Below are 14,175 nucleotides of genomic sequence, written 5' to 3'. Positions count from 1 at the left end.
AAAGTGTTCAAAGCACAATTCTAAATAAGGTTCATACAGTGCAATTAATATTTCCTTAAATTTTATTTAATCAACAGGTTTCCTTCCCTCTCTTCCTGTCATCCTTGCTATCATCATAAAAATTTTGTTGAAGAAACAATTTGTCTGACTCATAGTTTCCCACAGTCAGAAATTTGAGATTGCATTCCTTCACTCTGTTTTACATGTTCCTCTGTCTCAGAGATTTTCTGTAAATTAGAGTTACAGCTAAAGGCTTGATCAGATACAAATTCATTTTCTTTTTTTAATGTGGTCAACATTTTATATATTTTATATAAAAATCCTGATTTGCACTCCATTGGAAAACTGCAGATCTGGCATTCACATCTGACAACAATGAGTCTGGGGCTGGGGAGTGACAACCCCATTCCCCACTTCGGTGGGACATGAATGACCCTCTAGGCCCCAGTTCCGACTACTTCCTGCCTGGCTCCCAGGGGTGGGGAGCTGCCACCCCTGTCTACACCCTACCTCTGCAAGGACTTGGGTAGACTTCTCAACATGACATCACAAGAGGCCTTTCAGAAATGTGGTAGGGATTATAGAAGATTTGGACAGGGACTCTCTTAAAATGGTTGAAGGGAAAGAGATAAGCAGCTATAGAAGAGGAAGCCAAGTGACAGAACCCAGTGAGTGGCCAGGATGAGGGGAAGAGAGAAATAAAACAATAAAGTAACAGAGTACAGGAAGAATGGGAGGCGGAATGACTTACAGATTCCTAACCCATGGCGGAAAACAAAGGAAGCAAGTGGGTTTATGAGACATGCTTTAGACTTTTTATATATGATGAGAATATGGAAACCTTAAAAAAGAGAAAGAAGGAGGGGCAGTAAATTGGCCAAGAATCTTAAATCTGAAAGCTCAAACAGGCAGTCGTAGCATAATAGAAATCATGCGGGGATTAAACAAAATGAGGTAGAAAACAAGGAAAACTTCCTACAAAAGGCCACTAGAAAAGGATCAGGAGCCATGCTGGGGAGATGTTGAAGAACTACTAATAGTAGAAATTTAAGACTTTTAAGATTAAAAGTCTTAGGATATTTTTTTCTTATTTGCAAATGCACTGAAATGAAAAGTATTATAAGGATATAAAAATATATCATACTTTGTTGCTTTGAAAGGAATAAATCTTTATAGAAAGAATAAATACTATAACAAGTTGAGATGTTCTTGGAAATTTCCAGATAGTTCCCCATACTCAGAAGGATGATTAAGAGAGAGAATATGTAACTGGTTATGAGGAAGGGTGGAAAATTTTGAAGGACAGGATGATTATGTAAGTTTTAGGCTGCGGTGTTTAAAACTGTTGCTGTGATATTTTAGTTATTAATAACAATTTTGGGGAAATCTACTCGCTTCTGGAGAAACATTTGGCCCTAATGAGAAAGAAATGCCACTGTTTGTGAATTCGCAAGTGGATGTAAGGAGCCATTCACTTGCTAAGCCTCTTAGGAAAGCCAGAGCTGATTTCAACCTTAACAAGCTGTTGACAGCATCTGATCAAGGTACCACGGGGAACATGCTAGCAGCACGGAAAGTGGACTGTACAGTCAGACCTGTATTTAAATCCCTTTATGTCACTCAGCATGTGACCCTGGGAGCTTACCCATGGAAATTTTCTAGGGTATAAAAGTTGCTTTACACATGGGAACTATGATTCTTACTGCTTGGATGGTAGAAACTTAGAACTCTGAATACTTGACTTCCAGCACCTCCATAATGCAGATGCTTCACACGGATTATCCCATTTAACTATCAAAAAGCCCTATGAGGTAAGTGTAATATTAAAATCAGCCCCATTTTACAGATAAGCAAGCTGAGGCTCGGGGAGGTTAAGTAACTTGCCTAATGTCAGCGAGTAGCCTTGTAAGTGACAAAGCTAGGCTTTAAACCCAGGCAGGCAGAATTCAAAGGCCAAACTGCCTCCCTGTGCCACCCTCCCACCATCCAATCGCAGCAGGGCAGCATGGAGAGCAATACCTCATACCGGCACTTCCCAACCTGAGGTTCCTAATCCCCATGCCTAGTTTTCCCAAAAGCCTCAACGGAAACACATAAAGTTGCAATCAGACCAGAGATTTCTTTAGTTTAGAGTCCATGATTAACAATGGGTTCGCTCAGGTTTTGGATGAAGCTCTGATGGGCAATGACATACACAAAAACATTCCAGGGTTGTTTTTTTTAAGTGGGAAGATGAATCATTAGTTAATAAATGCAATTTAGTGGAATAGCTCTTTTTGAACGTGACCCACAGAGAAAGAATAAAGGACGCTTGGCTTTGAGGAAGTTAGGAATTGCTAGTGTACATGTGTGTGCATGTTGCCTAACCTATTGGCCTTCAAAACCCTGTCTTTATTTTTAAATTACATGATGCTTTAATTTGACTTTAAGTCAGTATGTTTCTCCTTGATTATTAAAATGTTTTACCAACTTTGTATATAATATTGGATTCTACTTTATTCATCAGAATCATCACAATCTTTTTTTCTTTTTACATTGGGAGTGACTTTTTAAAAATTTTATTGTAATTGATTTACAATGTTGTGTTAGTTTCAGGGGTACAGCAAAGCAATTTAGTTATACATTTACATATATTCATTCTTTTTCCAATTCTCTTCTCTTATAGTTATCACAGAATAATGAGTAGAGTCTCTGCTATACAGTAGGTCCCTTGTTGCTTATCTGTCTTATAGTAATGTGTGTATATTCATCCCAAGCTCCTGATTTATCCCTGCCGCCCCCACCCCCATGTTTGCCCTTTGGTAACCATAGGTTTGTTTTCCGTAAGAATGTTCACAATCTTAAAACGTGATCAGGAACTAGGATGCAGAGCGCTGTATTCCAAACTAAAAACAGGATGTTAAGTCATGCAAAGAACAGACTTCTCTTTTTAACCTGTAACCTGGGAATGCATCTTTTCAAAAGAAAATTTAAAAAATAAGACTCATACCACCAAAAAGCAGAGAAGGTGGATGGTTTTGTAGAAAACAAGCAAACAAAACCTGTACAATATAGCTAACTAGGCTGTTAGCTCCTCCATAAGGCGAGTTTGTGGCAGGCCTCAGTCCCTGAATCTTTGGACGAAAGGTCTAGCATAGCAGGCAGTCAGTGCGCATTATTTCAGGAGGAGGCCTGGGTCTTTTGCGCGAACTAGCTTTCACAGCACGTTGGGAAAATCTGTCTAGGTATCTCCTGTCAGCCATGGGAAAGCGCAGGTGACACTAGAGTCCTGAGAATTTAAATGAAAACTGCAGTTGACTTACTCCGAAACCTGCCTCTCTTAAACGGGCAGGGGTTGGATGTTGTCTGGGATCTCGATGTGGAACCTGGGGACCCGTCTGCAAACCCAGGCCTGGTTCTGGTACGGACTGGGCTTTGTGGCCGTAGACCCCTAAGTGGTTGCCCTTGGGGCGGGTTCTGGGATCTCCCGAGAGGAGAGAGGCTGAGGCCTCAGCCCCCTTGTTGGCATCTGGAGCCGTCGTGCCCCACCCCCCCCGCTCCCCCGCCGCCACCTCTCCCCGTCGCGCCCAGGTTGGGTTTGGGGTCTTGCGGGGCCGAGGTGTGTCCCTCCCCCACGTCCCGGCCCTGCCCCTGTCCTCCCGAGGCCTGCTCCTGGGCTCGTCGTTGGTGCCCCGGAGCCCGGCCCGCGGCTGAGGCCGAGGAGCCCTCTTCCCGGCCGGGTGGCGTCCCCAACCCCGCGCCGGGGGCGGGCCGGGCCGGCCGAGCCGAGCCGCCGGCGTCCATTTTCTGGGCGGTGCTGCGAGACGCCGCGGCCTGACTCGCGGGTCCGGAAGCGCCATGGACCCCCGGGGAACGCGCTCGCGGGGCAGCGGCCGAGCCCTGTAAGTGCCAGCGCAGGGGCCGTGTGCGGGGCGGGCGGGCGAGTTGAGGCCGGCCCGACCCCTGCTCTCCCGGGAAGGAGCCTCAAAACCCGGCCGGGGGACGCTCGCGCGGGGCTGGGAGCTCCGCGGACTCTGGAGAGCAGAGGTGTTGCGGGGACCCGGCGCCCGCAGGTGCCCGGACGCCCGGGCCCGCGCCCTGGGAGTCGGGGTCTAGCCGCGGAGTCGGGCACGTTGCGCGGCAGCCGTGGCCCATCTGCAAGGCTATGCTGGAGGGCGGGGGTCCGGGGACCAACGCGCACCCAAGGGCGGGGGACGTGACGGGCTCCGGTCCAGCAGGCTCGGGAACGGCGCTGACAGTCGCATCTCCCCTCCCTCGGACCGCGACTTGGACCCCCGTCCTGACCCATCCGGAACCTGAGGATTTCCTTGGTTGAACACCAAAGCCCCTGGAATTGAATGGGAAGTGCAAAAGCAGGGCCCTGCCCCCAGGGCTTTGCAATCTCAGCCTCCTACTTCGGCAGTAGTTAGGTCTCCTCTGTTGGTACAACATGACCGCCCGCTGTTAGCCACTTCTTTGCAGGATATATTATAAATCACCTGAGGTTTTAGTCTGTCCGCGTTGCCACTTTATAACTCCTCTTCTATAGGTAAGTGACTAATTCCATTCTGGACTTTGGCCCAAATTAAATATCTCTTCTAAGGATCCATAATGGATGATACGTATTTTGGTGCCTTAGACATATTTTAAAGGTTAGAAGCTTTTCTCCTAATTATGAAGCTCAACGACTCGGTCAGGTTCTCACGGTTAAAAAGCATTGGAGGATTAGGTCCGCGGTTTCTGAGAAACTTCTAGTGAGGTACTATCTCTTGAGGGTAGTGTTTTTCCAGCAAGAATAGAGACCCATTAGAGGATTGTGAAATCAGTTTAGTGGGTTGCTACCAGATTTTTTTTTGAAGATATAGAATATATAATGCAATATAAAAAAGAATAGACTAGAAAATATCAGAGTGCATATAATAAGAGTAAGCGTTGTTTTCAGGCTTTGGACTTTCAGTTTATGTAATATGATTTTTAAAAATGGTGGGTCACTGTCAAAAAAACGTTTTTAAACCCTGACTTACAGGTTAATAACCCCGGATTTGGAATCTGGGGTGAACCTGTGTTTAAGTCCCAGGTCTAACATAGACTAGCTCTGTGACCTTGAACAGATTCTGTGACCTTTCAGAGCCTCTTTTGATGTAGCTGTAAAATGGGGGGATGTCTCCTATGTTTTGAGGACTGTAGGAGATCACCTCTGTCAATTGCTTTGCCCAGTGCTGGACTGACAGTAGGTGTTCATTTAGTCCACATGCTTATGGAAGTCACTTTTGTTTCTGATACGTTCGGTTCTGGCACCTAGTCATGAGACGTTATTCCTTTTGTTTTACTTCTTTTTAGATCTAGATGTGGAGGAAATGGAGGACTCAGAACCAAGAATTTCCAAGTGATTTCTTCCAAAGCTCAAGACACTAACTCTGTTAAAGCTGGTCTGTTCTAACTGAGGTAATCAAATTTGCATCTTTTGTACTCTACTTGAAATAGGCAATGTTTTTTTCTGAGGGACTAAACCGCTCCCAAGGAGCTTATGCTTTGTGGCCAGCAATCCACCAGGTTTGGGGATTACAAAGTGACAATGACATTTAGGCAAGCTGTTATTAAGGAGACGTGATGTGTGAGGTGCCTGGTGATGAAGGGGGAACGAAAGCCTTCTAGTTCCAGTTCTGCCAGTGACTGTTGTGAGAGCTTCTGTGAGTCTCGTCTTCTGGCTTCTTCAGGCCGGAAGGACCCACAGACGTCACCAAGGCCCAGAGAGTTTAAATGACTCTTCAGGGAGACCCAGTGGGCTGGGTTGGGGCAGGCCTGGAGCTTGCATCTTGATTGCTCATTTGTGCAGTCAGCTTCTGGGCCTGCTACAGGGGGAGCACCGTGCTCGGCGCTAAGGATGCACACATGAAGGGTCCACCCCAGGATGCACACTGTTTGCACCGACAGGTATTGACAGCCCAGCACACTAAGCTCCACCTTTGAGACATAGACAGAGCCCCAGATGATGGTGATAACAACTACCATTGATCAAGCACTTTTGTGTGTGAGTGCAAGGCAGTGTGGTAAATGCTTTAAGTGCTGTGTTTTTACTCACTCCTCACAGTACCTCTGCGAAGTAAGGGAAGAATAGATGTGAAGGACTGAAAGGTGAAAATGCAGGCAGGTGATGGAGGACTTTGCCTCTCAGACCACATTTATGATACACATTCGGTATGCAGAGCACAGGGCTAGGACCACAAAGTTCAAGGTAGAGTGCTTGCCCTCCAGGAGCTTGAAACCTTAACTCCAGAGAGGCCAAGTCAAGAGGACAGTACCTGCCAGTAGCCCCTGTCTCCTCCGCCTGCTGCTGCAGCAGTTGGAGTGGACCCAGAAGAGACCAGGGTAGTTGATGTATCACAGTTCTGGCCCCTCAGTGCAAGTTATTTTGTTTGTGTTTTTTCAAATTTAATGTACTTTTCCATCCATCTGTAGAAATTGATGCTTTCAATTTATAAACACTAGTAAGGCCGGCTCTGAATTCATTTATTCATTCAACAAATGTTTATTAAGCACTTATTTGGGTATTTAAGACCAAACATATTACCCTGTTTTTACAGTCATGATAATGGTCATGTTCATTCTCTTAGGGAGGAATTATTGCTCAACTGTTAGAATTTTTCTGTTACCATGCCAGAATATCAGCTTCCAAGGATGTTGGAGATTGATTTGTAAATAGGATGCCAACTGGATAAATAGGAAAAACCTTTTTTTAAAATCTTCAGAAAGGAGTTTCTTTTAAATTTTGATTTTGCTGTCACCATCACCTTTATCAGCAGAGGAAAAAGCATTTTGGCAAGGGGGCTCTCTTTGACTTGAAATGCTCTTCTCTTTTAGCCTGTAGGCCACACAAGACACTGAATCTTCAAAAGTAAAGCAATTTAAGAGATGCTTTAATTTACAAGGTTCAAAGTTAGAAGTAGCTCCAGTGATTGCCTTAAGTAACAGAAATCAGATTGTAAGCCTGGAATGCTACTTGTAATAAACTTAAGCTCCAAATGGAACAAATGAGATGTTGAGTGTGAATGTGCTTTGCAAACTTCTAGGAGTTCTATAAATGTCACAGCAAATATTTATCGAGTACCTACTTTGAAATCAGAAGAAAAGGCAGAGCAGAAACCAGAGACAGGGAGACCAGTTGGAAGGGCACCACAATCCACCAAGGAAAAGGCAGGGTGGGGGGAACTTGGGGAAGGCCGGAAATGGATGATAGCAGTGAAATGGGAAAGGAACAGACGCAAAGGGAAAAACTGACCCAATCTGACATCTGAATAGAGAAAAAACAGCTAAAGCTGACACTGAGATTTTCAGAGCAGTGGTACCCATGAAGACAACTTGGAGAAGGGTGAGGGACTGCATTTTCGAGGGGCTGTTTGAAGTGTTGAAGTATGAAGTATGATGTCCCCCAGACAATCAGTGGTTTTGCACCCCAGAGGGAGGCCAGGGCTATCAGTTTAGAATCACTGATATAAAAACAGTTAAGAGATGAGAGAACAAATTTTCCAGTGAAAAACTGTAGAGAGGCAAAGCTTGAGGATGGAGCCTTCTGAGAAAAGAAGGACCTATGGAGGACCTAGCAAAAAGTCTGACAAGAGAGCAAGGAAGAATGAGAGAACAGGGCTCTGGAAGCAGGCAGTAGAGGGTTTCCCAGGAGAGAACGTGGAGTGTTAGGCTTCTGCTTAGTCGCTTTAGTCACGATTCCCAGGCAAGAGTACTAGAGTCAGTTGCCATGTCCTCCTCCAGGGGATCTTCCCCACTCAGGGAGTGAACCCGGGTCTCCTGCATTGCAGGCAGATTCTTTACCACTTGGCCACCAGGGAAGCCCAGATGAACGAGACGGTGGATATGAGGCCCAAGATGGCCATTGGATTGACAAGTGCTAGATCCCGTATTTGTTGTTTTCCTTTGTAACATGCTATGACTTGCAAAATGGATATCAAGTGGTTTCATTTCCAAAAAAAAATGTGTAGTTTGCACAAATCAAGAATCACTGCAAAAACTTTATCCTAGCAAGCCCCAAAACACACTTCTGATTACTAAAATTTCAAGGTGTTAAATGTGGTTTTGATAGTTGTCATCCTCTTTATTCTGTTGTCAACAGACAACCGAAGAATATCCGTTGATAGAAAGTTCTTAAAAACTACATTTCTGTTGATGCAAAGGTTTCTGACAGTAATCAGGTTTGTATTTTGCCTTTTGCCATATGACTGTTGTATGACAGGGGAGAGAGAGAGAGAGAGAGAGAGAGAGAGTGTGTGTGTGTGTGTGTGTGTGTGTGTGTGTGTGTTTTCATGGGCATATGAGCTTACTACAATGGAATGAGAAGGCTGGGGTCAGATAAATCTAGTTTCACAACCTAGCTGGGCCATTTTCCAGAGTTGTGACTTCAGAAAAGTTACTCTCTAAGCCTAACTTTTTCCATCCATAACTCAAATAGGATTATTTTGAAGATTGAGTAATATATAACTTGGTCAGGATCCATGCCATAGTAGGCAATTAATGAATGCTAATTCCATTCCCCTTACAATTTTTTAGGTATATGTATTTTTGTCTAATATCTGTCTATACCTAAAGGCTTATTTTTATGACATTGTAGCATGTTCATTTTGTCATGGCAAGCACATACCTTCCATGATAGCTAGTCTATCCTGTGAGAGTTCAAATGACCTGCAGTTTAGTATGGATAAGAATCTACCTGGGAAGGAGTTCCCTGGTGGTCCAGTGGTTAAGACTTCGCCTTCCAGTGCAGGGGGTGTGGGTTTGATCTGTGATCAGAGAGATAAGATCCCACACACCTCGTGGCCAAAAAACCAGAACGCAAAACAGAAGCAATATTGTAATAAATACAATAAAGACTTTAAAAATGGTCCACATCAAAAAAAAATCTTTTTATAAAAGATTACACCTGAGGGATTGACAGAAATGTAGGTTCTCAGGTCCTTGGCACAGAGACTCAAATTCAGTAAATTTCAGATTCTCAGGAGTCTTCATTTTAAACAAATACTGCAGTGATGAAGATGAGCAAATGCCAGTTTTTAGGAAGCAGAGAAAGGAGATAAACCTGAGACTTGACAGGCTGATTTCAAATCCATAAAGACGTGCCTGTACTCAAAAGTTTTGTGTTATTCATGTTTACGAATTATTTTGTAATAAGATAAAGACACATGGATCTCAGATAGTGAAGGAACGGTAGTCTTATCACACCCCACCGTCGCCATCTGCGGTGTATCCACAGCAGTACTGGGTGACACAACCCTCATATCAACTTCTTTTCCTGTGGAGTAAGTGCTAACACCCTGTTCCTCTCCCCAGAGTTTGCAAAACCAGTGCAACTTTAAATGTTGTTGCCAATAATACATTTAATGGCAGTAACAGTGTACAAGCACACCATTAAAATAGTTTGATGCATTTATCTATCTGACTCTGTCTTCTGGTTGATAAACATCCGTGTCATTATATTTACTTTTTCTTCGCATCTTGTAATCATATACTTTTTAGACTAGTTCACATTATTTCCAACCTCATTTTATAGGTGAGAGAATAATTTATCCTTTTTTCTCCTCCTCGTCCCAGCTCTCTTCTTTATTTATTCACAGGAAAGGATTGAGACATACATACGTGTTTGGTGTTAAGCTATTTATGGAGAATATAAAACATATTTGACTCGTGTTTATTAAATTGCACTTTACGTTCCTTGTATGTAATTTAAAAATCAGGTGACTCAATGGGGATATGTTTATTAAAACTCTCCTGAGTCATTTTATAACTGTTGTTGGCATTCCACTGATGGTTCACTTCTTTTGGAATAGGATGCCAGTGTCCTGGAGCCTTGCTTAGAATCAGGGCTTCTGTGTCTAAACCTATAGGCCCTGAGGGGAGAAGACTGAACTGAATTTCATGGAGACCATTCTGCCCCTTACATGCATTATCTCGGCCATCTTACTGGAATCTCCAAATAACTGGTGTGGCAGAAATTGAGTCTGAGAGGTTCGGTCTGATGTTGTAGACACGAGTTTTTCACACTCTGGGCTCTTAATCTGGCTCCAAAGTCCAGCCATCTGTCTCCACACCCCATGTAGTTTCCCCAGCCACATACTGAGAGCATGAAATAGCTCATCTTTCCTGATTGTGGCTTAGAGACCCTTGCTCCTGGTATTCCAGTAATCTCAGAATTTTTGACAAGAAGCAAATGGACAGAGGTAATGTGCAAACTTGAATTCATTCAACAAATATGAGCTCGGTGCTAGGTATCATCAGATCAGGACCCTACCCTCAGGGCCTCCCTATCTTTCTCACCTGTTCTTATCTACCATCCAAGTGCTGCTGCAGGCTTGTCTTTTAGAGTGAAGACACCAGTGGATTGCTGCACTGATAAGGTCAAAGATTTGTGTCTTGCTATAGCTGTCATTAGATTTCCCTGGTGGCTCAGAAAGCATCTGCCTATAATGCAGGAGACCCAGGTTTGATCCCTGGGTCAGGAAGATCATCTGGAGAAGGAAATGGCAATCCACTCCAGTACTCTTGCCTGGAAAATCCCATGGATGGAGAAGCCTGGCGAGCTACAGTCCATGGGGTCGCAAAGAGTCAGACACGACTGAGCGACTTCACTTTCACTTTCACTTTATAGCTGTCACTGTCCCTGTGTGGGGCTTTTTGTTCCCGGAGTTGCTCTGTCACTTTGAAAGTTTAAAACAGTCCCTTAGGGGATTGCCCTGAGGCCCTAAGGATGTCTACAGGGGACAGAGCCCAGAGCCCTGCAGTGGGGGTTTGAGGGGAAGGTCAAAGAGCATCGTGTAAAAGATCGGACTGGAGGCCTAGGACTGGTTCCCATGGACACACTGTGCAGCCTTGGGAAAGAAAGGCAAGGAACTGTGCTGGCTTGATTTCCTCACCTGTAACCTGAGAAAGTTTGGTTCAGTGATGGAAAAGGCTCCTTCCAGCAGTAATTCTACTTCCTCCCCAGCAGAAAAGCAGATGTGCTAAAACAAGCAGATGGTAACTCCACGTCTGAGGTTGGCCAGAGATCCCAGTTGTGAAGCTCCCTCCCACTGTCCTCCAAGGGGTACTTGTACTGGCCAGACCTTGGGTCTGGCCTTTACCCCATACACTTTTGAGGAAAGTACATGGGTTTAAGGGTGGGAGAGATGATCTGCTTTGGAGGAAATGAGGATTTTTTTCCTACTGACTGGGGACTCAATCAACAGGTGACAAAATGGGAGGTAAGGAATCATGATTTGAAACGTTATGGCTGGAAAGAACCTGAGAAATAAACTAGCCCAGCCTCTTCACATTTCCAGATAAGGGAACAGAAGTGCAGGGAAGTCATAGGATTTGCTCCGGGTCACACCACTTGTGGCAGACAGGGAACAGAAGCTAGTGTCCCTTGCCTGTCCAGTTTGCTGCAGAAACAGATAGGTCCTGTCCTAAGGTGGATTATCAGGAGAGCAGGAATGGGCAGTCAGCAAGCCAAGCCTAAGGAAGTACTGGCTTTCTCCAACTGTTCGGTTGACGAGAGCAGCCTGCCATGCCTGCTGGGCTTCTCACAGACGTCACCAGAAAGACACCACAATGCAAACTTCCTGTTCCATCGAAGCTCTTGGATTCTTGTCAATTAAGAGAGTCAAGAAAATTTCCTTTTAAACTAAGAGAGGCCGAAGGCTGTCTCCTATTTTTTAAAGCATTTTTTCCTCTCTTATTTAAGTGAAAATTGCTAAGGTCTCCAATAATTTAGTTTTGAGAGGAATGAAGCATTTTCTCAAGGAGTATAAAGAGGAAGACCCAGCTCACACAGCGCATGTCGCTGGTCACACCTGTGCGCGTGGTCCTCATTGCCCGGTGGTCCTGAGGAATCCAGTGGCTGTTCAAGTGCTAGAGGAGCATCCTGGGGTTCTTTCGGCCACCCCCTGAAGGCCGGCTTTGTGCCAGGTGAGATAGATACAAGCTGCCACTTCCTGCTTTGTGCATGGGATATTGTTTCTAGGTCCCGTTCTGTTTGTGTTATTTTTCCTGTTTGTGTGTTAGAACACTTGGGATTATTTGCAGAGTTGATTATCACTAGATAATAAGACCAGCGATTCAGTAAAAACAGAGCTGAATTTATTATCTCACTAGGCAGAAGACAGCGGTGTTCAGAATCGGTCTCCCCAAACGCATAAGCATTTTCACGCGGGCATGGAGATTTCTGATTAGCTCTAATAGAATGCCGATTCACTTCTAGACCAAAGTGAGGATTTTTTGGTCTCAGAATCTACTCAGCATTCTGGTCTGTCCCTGTGTAGACCCGTCTATTCTGGTCCTATAGTCCTTGACCCGAACTTGGAGAGCAGGGGTGCCAAGGTCTCGGGTGGTCCTTGGTACTCGTAGGGGAGGCCGTGGCCAGTCTTACTGCATCCCGGGTCCGTGCTGCAAATTCCTTCTGTTGCCTGTTCCACCCTTTCCCTCAGACTAATGCATGTTCCGTCTTTGCTTTAAAACGGGAAGGGGTGGGAGGACCACTTTGAGGAAGCCGAAGGCACAGGGATAGATGGAAAAAGGGATGACGTGGCAGTGAAATGAAGCCCCAAATGGGGTTTTACTCAGACATTAGAGAACTGACCTACCCCGGGTGCTGTGCTAAATCGGGTTTGAAAAAAAAAAAAGCCTGACCTTTAAGATTTTTTCCTGTCAAGGTCTAGCAATTCTGGAGTTTTCTTTAGACACTCTACCCTGCAAGTTGACTTTTTTTGCATAGAAGCATTGTAAATTACCTGGGAGAACATTTTGTTTTTTCCCCGTAAATGAATATACACTGCAAAGTGAGTTCTGACCTTGTTTGGTTGTTTATTTAAGTCTGAATATTCATTTTTGTTTTTTGACAAGTTTCAGGAAATCACTCAAGAGCTTTGTACCATGTTTGAATGATCTATTTTAAGCCTTTCTTTTCTATTGAATGATTGGCATGTCTGATAAGAAGACTGCGCGTCCCTATTTTAGGAAATACTTTTCAAGGTCCTTAACTTCTCTTTTTCATGTAGGAAGCTTAAACAGGAATCTTACCTCCAATCCTAGCAGCTCCCTTACATTAAAAATGACCTGTTTCCCCCCCATGAGGTTCTCTGACTCAGGGAGAAAAATAAAAGTCGGGTGATTAGTCATTGTGGCGTTTAGCAAACAAACACTTTGGAGGCCATGATTTACGTCGCTGGTAGGGCAAAAATAAACCAGGTTATATCTGTCTCTAGCACTGACTCTTGTGAAAGGTAAGTGCCCTGTGTTTCCAGAAGGTCCCCTGAGTACCCCTGGTTGTTGCGTTCAGGTTTCTGAAACCCGGTGGCCATTTTCTGTGAGTTTGAATCCCTGTGCTAAACCCCTCCCCCTGAGGAGTCCATGAGCATTTGTTTTCTAAAATGAAAGCACAGGCAGAGACTCGAGCTGTTCTACAGAACAGCCTATTTTTAGATTTTTTTTTTAATCAGTGTATTTAAAGCATAATTTTTCTAAACAGTCTATTGTGGGCTTTCATCTACACTGAGTTTAGGTTTGCCTGGGGAATTTAACTTTTTTTTTTTTTTTTTTTAATGCAGGGAACATAGTTACTGATGTAATCGCTCCCTGTTCCCTTCGCTCCCAGATCATTTCACTCTAAAGTAGGTGAGCACAGGGAACTGTTTGGATACCTACGGCCAGAAACCTTCGTTTAGTTTTGATCAGATTTATTCTGAGGGTAAACTTGGCAGAAGCAAACAGGAATTTAGTTCCTTTAATACTCTGCCCTCCCCCTGCCCCACAGTTTTTCCCACTCGGTTTCTTTTGTCTGAACCATTGTGCATCCATGTGTGTGTCTGGCCAGAGTTTTGGTAGCACTTCCGCAGTACAGAAACGCTTCTGGGCCTCTGGTCATGCGTCAGCCCAGCTGGTGGGCTTGTTGGACGGTCCCTCCAGTCACCCGCACCTCCTGAACCCCAGGGCGAGGTGACAGTTCCACAGTGTGTGTGTCATGCCTGGCCTCTTTCCAGAGATTGCGGTATTACCAGTGGTGGCTTCAAACTGGAAAAACGGGAGGTGGAAGAGAAATGATGGAAAACACTGGGGGGAGAGATGGTGGAAAACAGAAGAGAAGGAATGTGTGTGCAACGAAAGTATCTGCGGGGGCTCAAATAAATAGCTGACAGCCCAGGGCCATAAAAATCATCT

The 14,175-nt window shown here is 44.6% G+C and overlaps 1 protein-coding gene across 9 annotated transcripts in view; it reads left to right on the top strand.

The window, feature by feature from the left end:
- ZBTB38 (zinc finger and BTB domain containing 38) overlaps positions 1-14,175 on the top strand; it is a 72,666-nt gene that overhangs the window by 26,518 nt on the left and 31,973 nt on the right. For 3 of the 9 annotated variants that reach the window (XM_081569651.1, XM_081569647.1, XM_081569650.1), the window contains one exon: positions 5,320-5,424. The exons of 1 other annotated variant lie outside the window; for it this stretch is intronic. The gene's annotated coding sequence lies outside the window, so the exon portion shown is untranslated. Of the gene's footprint in view, positions 1-3,800; positions 4,529-5,319; positions 5,425-11,704; positions 11,929-14,175 lie in introns of those variants that run through there. 5 more of the 9 variants (XM_081569649.1, XM_081569648.1, XM_081569644.1 and 2 more) reach the window with 4 other exon arrangements.

Source organism: Giraffa tippelskirchi, chromosome 2 (genome assembly GCF_054371585.1).
Source record: "Giraffa tippelskirchi isolate mGirTip1 chromosome 2, T2T-mGirTip1v1.2.pri, whole genome shotgun sequence".
Lineage (NCBI taxonomy): Eukaryota > Metazoa > Chordata > Mammalia > Artiodactyla > Giraffidae > Giraffa > Giraffa tippelskirchi.
The sequence above is the reverse complement of the archived record's forward strand: the minus strand, read 5'-3'. Positions and strand labels throughout refer to the sequence as shown.